The 8,511-nt window shown below is 40.4% G+C and overlaps 1 long non-coding RNA gene across 3 annotated transcripts; it reads left to right on the top strand.

The window, feature by feature from the left end:
- The first annotated feature begins 4,914 nt into the window (after positions 1-4,914).
- On the top strand, positions 4,915-8,496 carry LOC133149797 (uncharacterized). 3 transcript variants are annotated; one of them, XR_009713672.1, is made up of 5 exons: positions 4,915-5,452; positions 5,545-5,589; positions 5,977-7,181; positions 7,276-7,357; positions 7,454-8,496. It is a non-coding gene; the product is annotated as an uncharacterized LOC133149797 (long non-coding RNA). The 3 variants fall into 3 exon arrangements; XR_009713670.1 differs by having other exon boundaries at positions 4,916-5,452; positions 5,977-7,357; XR_009713671.1 differs by lacking the exon at positions 7,454-8,496 and having other exon boundaries at positions 4,920-5,452; positions 5,977-7,444.
- The last annotated feature ends 15 nt before the right edge of the window (positions 8,497-8,511 follow it).

The raw sequence follows: 8,511 nt of genomic DNA, 5'->3' as shown, positions 1-8,511 counted from the left end.
ACTCCATTTCGCATCAGTGCCACATGAAATGAATGTTAGCCTACAGAGGGCACTCAGTCCACACTTAAAAATTAAAGACACAACTGGTTTGTTCACATCAAGAAGATGACTTTGGGCATACTTCCTCCAACTAGTTCTATGAATTATTGATGTGATTAAGTGCTGGGGCTCAATCCGAGGCTTGTTTAGCCGTAGGACCTTGAACATCGATTCGATCTTCGAGGCAGCCGTGCCTAATTTGTGTAAATAGTCCTGCATAGATCGTATCGGCCCACACGACATCTGGCGATGTGCTGCGGCCGTGTCCGTGACCTGCTTCGTTTCACGCGCAGTCATCGGACATAAACACGTATGTGGAACACATGGCGTTCGGCCATGACGGTATCAGCACACGCAAAGGTCAGCGTGAAGAGAAAATGAAAAGCCGTTCAACCACATTAACGCTCGAAAAACATCCATACGATAAGCATAATAAAATAAAATAAAATTTAAAATGTTATTTTATTATTATATTTATATTATATTTATTTTATTTAAGATAATAATAAAATCAATTTCAATTAGATTTAAAAAAAAAGAATAAAAATCAAAATTTGTATGCAGCGATTTAATACGCATGGCTAAATTGTTCAAGTTACAGCTCGCTTGATGTTCAAGAGTTTGCTCACGAAGGTGATTCAATCACAGTGACAGCTGACAAACCAGTAGGAGATGCGATGTCAAGCCGCCAAGACGCCTTTCACAGGGTTACCTTGACTAAATCGTGACAGAAAGAACCCAAACCTCATTTTTTGGTTTCCTCACAAGCATTAGTATGTAATCTAAAATCTTCCGCAACTGCAGAGGTTTCCATAAAGCACGTGCAGCTCACAGCAGACAGCTGGTTGCTTTCAGCCAAACCATTAGCTATTCATACAGCTTCTCTTTGCCAGTTGGAGACAAGCGACAGAAAAAAAAACTGCTGTCACTACAAGCAAAATGTGTGCAATTATACTACTTAGCCTATTTAACTCAATTTACAGCAATAATCATCAATTATGAAATGGTGTAAATCAGTCCACTGGTACAGCAGCTAAAATCCAAAGCGGCAAGATGTATTTCGAAAAGGATTTCCGATGTGTCCATTAGAGTTGATACCTAAGAAAAAGATGTTGGTGGTGTGGCGAGACAAGGGTCAAAGGAGGTTAAAGTGATAAAGGGCAAACTGGATTTCTTATAACGTGGGACAAGTGTTTTGATGAGGCTATTACTTATGAACTTCAATGTCCTTATCACGTCAAGGCACCTTAGCCAGCTGGCCACCAATGTCCAAGCGAGAGGATTGAGAGAATAAATTGGATTAACCAAAAGGCGTAATCCAGTTGGCCTTTTTTGGGAGGGGGAGGTGTTCTGCCCACAAGTCTCTGCTGGAGAAGATAAGGGGATGGGGAAACATAAATCCCCAAATCACAAAAAAACTTTTTGTGTTTTAAAGACTTAATACATTTGACAAAATGCCAATTTGTCACCTTGTCGGGTGATAACACGGCTAGTTTGTGTTCATGGAGAGGACATGTTTTTTTTTTTACCAGAATACCTTCTGTGTGCCCAGTAGTCTAAAAATGACATTCTGGTTAATATATTGTATTATTGTGTATTGTAAAGATGTATTTCTTTTATTTTATTTTATTTTACTTAACTTTATTTGATTTAATTTGATTTGATTTGATTTGATTTAATTTGATTTAATTTGATTTAATTTGACTTAATTTAAAGAAGATTAATTTGAGGAAAAATTGAACTCAATTAACATATTAGTCGCTTGATGCTTAATTAATTACAGTACAATTTATTCATTCATTAAAAGCTATTTATCTGGTCCGGGAACTCAAACACAACAGTCACAAATATTGAATACACACTAAAACGTTAAAGTGTGATGTAAATTGCAATGCCAGCCCTTTTAATGTTGGTAATGAAACTATTTGTCCATACTTTTCGCCACTTCGTAAAATCGCCTGCCGCTAATAAAGATAAGGCGCTTTTAATGGAGATCAATTCCGTTCCCACTACTGCACATGTAGCACCACTAATGGCAAAGTCTTGAGGGAGTCACCAAGTTGCTCTCAAGCAATAATGACTTTAAACCTCAACCTCATGTTCACTCCTAAATCATCGGGATAATCAACACGAGAAAACATCGACTCGGAATGAGCCCCAAATTCTGACTTCAAGTCTCCCCAGAGTGTAAAGCTTATCCGTGTCCATTTTCATAGACACTTTCCCTCCGCCGATTACAATGGAGGAGTATTATTTCTGGCAAACGAACCCGCCAGCGCGTTCTAATCCGACCGACTGCAGTTCCCGGATATATAAATGAATCAAATCCAAGAACCGCTCATAATTTTTTTAAGATCGCATACATATTTATAGTGCAAATAAATCACGGCGAAACACAACAACACAATCGAGACGGCGAGGTAAAACATCAAATATAATACAAACAAGGGTGAGGCAGTCAATAAGAGAACAGATCCTGCTCATTCTCGCTGTGCTTTTAAAATATTCATCACGTCCGCATTTTATGAATTACCGTAATGAGAAAAGGCGTCATAATATGCTACATGCATTCTAATTTTTTGCACTAACGACACATCATAATAAATAGAATCACACATAAATCAGTAAAGCTAGAACATTTGAAAGACTGGAAACCAAAACAAGCTTTTGGGATTAAAGTGAGCCAAGACTAAAATGCATCCAAAAGCTGAGATGGATGAGGGGCGTTGGTGACATTTCTCCCCCATCTAACACGTCGCTGACACAGACAAAGTGTGAATAAGCCTTCGGTAGGAAGGAGACGGAGAGAGAAACACAAAATTCAACTTCATCTCTTGGATCAAGGCGGGGCGTGACGTACACGACACATCCCGTGTGTATGCTCCAGGCGTTTCTACACCAAGCTCCTGCCAAGTATTTTCATTTTAAAGACTTTTGAAATGTGGTTTGATTATTGGATAGCAGAAATATAAACATATCCCGAAAAAAAATGAAAAACTAGTGACGGTTTAAAAAAATGGGAGTTACCTGACGGTAACCTTTCACTTCCAAAATGGAATGGAGGCATCCAAAGGAAGGAACTCTGACTGGATCACATCATGAGGGGGGGGGGGGGGGGTTGGAGGGGGGGGGGGGGGGTACTCAGCATGGGGCTGAAGATCAAGCCTGCGGTGTGTGTCTGGATGTGTGTGCATGTTGGAGAGCAAAGGCTTTTGAGGTGAATGTTCTATTCAACTGACAGAATAAGCTTTACGCTTGTTATCAATCGGCTGGGAAACATTCGCAATCGTGTCGTACAAAGAAAGTCACGAATAAACCCCGGATAAATCCGCGCAGCTGTAACTTTGCTAGCGGGACGAAAAATAACAACAGCCGAGACTGTTGCAAATGTGAGACGAAAAACAAAAGGGATGCTGTTGCGTGATTTTGGAAGATCATCATATCAGACTTAATTTGTTTTATACCGTAATTTTCGGACTATAAGTCGCACCGGAGTATGTCGTACCAGCCATAGAATGCCCCAAAAAGTGAAAAAAACATATATATGTATATAAGTCGCTCCTGAGTATAAGTCGCCTCCCAACCCAAACTATGAAAAAAAAACCGAGACTTATAGTCCGAAAATTACGGTAATTATCCTCACAGAGGGGAGACGATCCATTTTGCTGCAGAGGAGGGGGGGGGGACTACTTACATATTGTGTACATTACGCTCATGGGGTGGGCTGTCGGAACGTTTATATTTACGCAACATGTGGTTCAAATAGCCGATTTTCCGCTCAATTTCTGATTACAAGTGCGAACTTTTTTTTTTCTTCAAAGGTCGGCTTGTTTGTTAACCTTTCGTCATGGCCAATATGGCGACAGTGCGTGTATGATGTTAGAGCCAACCTCCCCCTTCCCCGGCTTTCATTTTCTAACTGTTTCCACTGTCCCTGACTTAGAAAAAAAAAACGCCGTTAACAGCATGCATGGAAACAAGTGCGAATGAGATCAAGGAAAATGTGTGGCCTGTATACTCGACGTGATGCGCTAGGCGCTCCGGGCGATGCCACCACTGCGCTCAAAAGAACGAACAGACGGAGGGGAAAAAAAAAAAGAATAATGCATGCTGATTGGACCAAGGCTTGAGAGTTAGGTAGCTAGAACTGTGCTTTTTACTTGTGAATAATTCTCTCACATGAGAGGGAATATCTCTACACTTGCCAGCGTGTTACTGAGGGGAACTGATGCCATTTTTTGTTTTGTTAATGACTCTGAAAAGACGGAATATTTTTAAAACATAGCCAATGATAGCATATTTTTTCAGACTATAAGACTCGGTCTGAATGAATTTTGGGAATATATACAGCACAGAAGACGCGAATGAGCACCTGATTATAAGGTGTATTGGTAATTTTTTGAGAAAATAACCCACGTGGGGAAAAGTGGTACAAAAAATGGATGAATGATTTTAAGTACGCCTTATAGTCCAAAAAGTACGGTACTCCAATTGCTATCACTTCAGATCAGCTCATTTTGACAATCGGTAGCGTTATTTCTTGAGCTCCGTTTAAATGATTCGAAGATTTTTAAAATTTTCAAAAAAAAATGTTCAATTCTAAATGTTTTAAAAGAATTTAAAAAAACATTTTTAAAATCACACTCATCTGTGACAAGAAATGTTTTGTTTCCATCATAAGTAAAAAAACAAAAATCCAGGTTTAGCTGAGTGTGTTTTGATGTGCAAACAAAATCCACTCGAGCATATTTTACATTAAGTAAGCGGAGTCTTGCTCATCTTGCTCCTTTCACTTCTCAACATGTGTTTGCACTCAATCCCTGCTCTATGACGTATGCGTGCACACTTGCAAAAAGATCGGCGAGATTTCCCAACAGCTAGCCCGTCATACTTGTCCTGATTTACTCTCGACCGAACGGTGGGGCAGATTATAATAAAATCATTCAAATTGAGTTTCAAATTCATCTCAAATAGGAAAGTACCCTCAGGTATTTTCATTTTAATGGAGGTCCAACTTAGAAAAAAAAAACACACAAACGTGTGATGTCCAGGCAACAGAACTTCATTGAAGAAGGTCAGAACCTTTCCCATCCCCCACAGCAGTGGGTTATATTTTGAGCGAGGAATGCCTCTATTCTTCACCCAGACATCTGCGGGGAGCGCCGAGCCCTTCACCGGCGGCACATCACGGCCTCAAACAGCTCTCTATGTCAACTTGAACAGACAGAGGCTCATTATGGAGCCCCGCAACTCACCGAGGGGCGGCATGCGGGGAGATTGGCAGAGAAGCACGAAAGAGCTCAAATAAGGATTTTTTTTTTTTTGGCACAGACCGAGAAAAAAAGAATGGAGAGAAAAAAGATGGTCCTTAGTGGTTCCACATCAATACTTCAAGACGGTTCCACAGATGGAGGTAAGATAGAGTCAAGGTGGAATGATATTGTTAATTTCGGCTTTTGAGAAGGAAATCCTGTTTGCAATGTTTACATTTTGCCTCAAATTCAGAAGCTCGCTTGCAAAGGCGCCCCGGGGTAATACGATGCATCTCAGGTGAGCATGTTGTTTTTATCCTGTCCTCCGAATGAACCCAACGTTTGGGAAAACGCTTTCAAAATGCATTATGCCTCTTCAAATACAAGTCTGACCATATTGCTTGATTAGATCTTCATACTAGCAAAATCCATTATGTTGTCTGAGAACCACCTTTCGGGTTTAATGCTCTTTTCCATCCAGTCGATTCTGCTCGGCCGGGGCAACGCAATTCCCACTTGAAAGCGGCTATTTTCTTTTTTTAAATGCGATAAAGAGGTTTGCAACACTGACCCCGTTTTTGTAACCTTGATGTATTTCTTAGTTGTCTGCAAACAAGACAACAAAACAATGTCGTGTTCTCATCCGATGTCATCAAATGTGAACACCTGCGCTTTGATATTGCAGCAAAGTCATGAGAAAAGAAATCAAGCGGCCGTCTGAAATGGAGCACATCAACGCGAGACGACAACAACAAACGCATGTGTGCGAAACAACAATTCTTCACACACTCCTGGGCTCAAACAAAGAGACAATGACACTCCCAATAACGTTGAACCCAGACGTGGAAGAATCTGACAAGCGGTGTTGTCTACCGAGGAGTGTTGGCGGCCACTTGAATCAAAGACTATCATCGGGCTTTTCAGTCAATGTCCACAGAAATACCTCAGAGCAAACCAAGCATGCATGATTTTTGCACCTGCTCTACATTGCATGCATGGACACAGGTAAAGATAAATATCGAAACAGAATAAATAAGTCAAGAAAGAAATCATAAAAATAAAATTGAAAAAAATAATCAATCAATAAATAAACAGAAGAAATAAGTAAAGAAATGAATAATGCATATAAAAGAAAAGAAATAATGAAAAAATATGAAAAAATAACTCAATTAAATATGCCTTGAGAACTCGCAAAAACGTCATCTCATTACAAGCTAGCCGCATAGCTCTGAAATCTGCTGCATTACAACTCGAGTATGAAATTGACACTTGGAACTGCGCCACGTTGTTTCTGCTGTTTACGTCGGATAGCCAAAGATCCGTCGGCACATAAATAATGTTTTATTATAGCGATGCTGCATAATGAAACCCACCGTGAATTTAAGAAGATGAAAGTAGTTCTTTGTCATCGGAATGGGGATATTTTTTAAGGAATAGTTTTGCCAGAGGAAGGGAAAATATGAAGGTTACAATTCCTCATAGATTCTATGAGGAATTGTAACCTTCATGACATAGAACCTCTTAGTACTTGTCACGATATACAGAAAAAAAGAAGGCAACACGTTTTAAGCAAAATGTGGTCCATCATATTTAAAAATAGAAAACCGGACTGCGCTTTTTATTTGTTATTTTTCCAGCAGGCCATCTACGCGGCAGAGTGGCGGACCAAGGTCGCCAAGATTGTGACGAAGCCATTCACTCAGCGATGAATAATGCAAGAGACATAAAAAAAAGCTAAAGAAGGCGTCTTTGCGATATACGTGACATGAGCCGGTTCGGGGGTGGGGAGTCGTCTCTCATTCGGCGTAAATGCACTTCCAGTAATGAGCAGCGGTCAGCTAAAGCAACAACAAAAGAGAATCCAGCCACTGCTTATTAATGGCCTATCAGGTAAATTACAGTATCTGATAGTTTTGATTAAATGTGCGCCCTGTTTGGGATGCAGTTTTTGTTCCTCCCCCATCATCCATTTTTCTTTTCCTAGTATTTGAACACCTTTCGCATTCATGAGAGTTGATTTTAAATTCTGGAAGAGCAACACATGCGGCACCTCCGAGGGATCGAAGGTAATTTGCTCAGTTTTACTTTGAAGGATCGAACACGCCTGGAAAGCCGGAGGCACCATTACAATAATGTGATTTACTCTGCCTTTTTTTTTTCAGAAAAGCTGTCATACAGCCATGGGAAATCATAATATCTCATAAAAAAAGACCAAATTGGGTTATCAAAATGTTTTTCAGTCAAAGGTGCCATATTGGCACCACTGGGAACATTTTTGCTTCGTTCATAATTCCCTTCATTGACTACTGATGGGAATAATGAGGTTGTTTCAATGACACGCAGATCTGCCACGGTCAAGGACGTGATGACGATGCATATCTTTGGTCTCACTTTTCATTTAACGGGACATTAATTTAAATGCACCTGAGAAGGAGTGGAAGACGGAAGGATTTGCTTGAGGAACCTTGAATGTACCAAAGAGGTTTTGCTATCACCTCTAATGTCATTTCCTCACTCGATAGCTAAGGTAAACCTGTTGAAGTTTAGATAACGACAGTTATTGGTTCTGGTAAATGAGGGGACTCGTTAGATGCACGTAAAAGGTTTTGGGGTTCTTGGCGGCCCCTCCCCGCAAAGCTTACTGAAGCTTGGAGAAGTGGAGAATCTGCAGTGAAATCGTCAAGGGAGAAATGGCGGCTGTTTTTCTTGCTGCGTGACATTTCTGGTCCTTTGAGAAAGCCACAATGCACAGCCAACTGCCCCTCGGCGATGGCATCACAGGATTGAAAGTTTGTGCTTTAATAGGAAGACAGTTGAGAACCGCTGGGGCTTTATAATGACCGAGTGCTAATAGAGAAAAAAAAGATCTGTTGCTTCATTCAGACTTTTTTTGTGTGGCCCAAGACAATGATTAAAATAACAAGGATGATGTCATTTCGATATTTTGTTGCACACTTAAAGAGTCATCTAACTTTCAAAGAGCTTGGTGTACCTCTCGGAACGTCTTCAGGGCCCCTATTAAAATAACAAGGATGACGTTAATCCAATATTTTGTTGCACACTTAAAGAGTCATGCAACTTTCAAAAAAGCCTGGTGTACCTCTCGGAACATCTTCGGGGCCCCTTTTAATTAGCAAACTGTTACAGCTGTGCCTTCTCCAACGTGGTTGTTTCAGGTCATTCACCAGATGTTTGAGGATTTATATCGGGGTTCACAGAA

Source organism: Syngnathus typhle, unplaced genomic scaffold, assembly GCF_033458585.1.
Source record: "Syngnathus typhle isolate RoL2023-S1 ecotype Sweden unplaced genomic scaffold, RoL_Styp_1.0 HiC_scaffold_483, whole genome shotgun sequence".
Classification (NCBI taxonomy): Eukaryota; Metazoa; Chordata; class Actinopteri; order Syngnathiformes; family Syngnathidae; genus Syngnathus; species Syngnathus typhle.
This window is presented reverse-complemented; position numbering and strand designations above follow the sequence as displayed.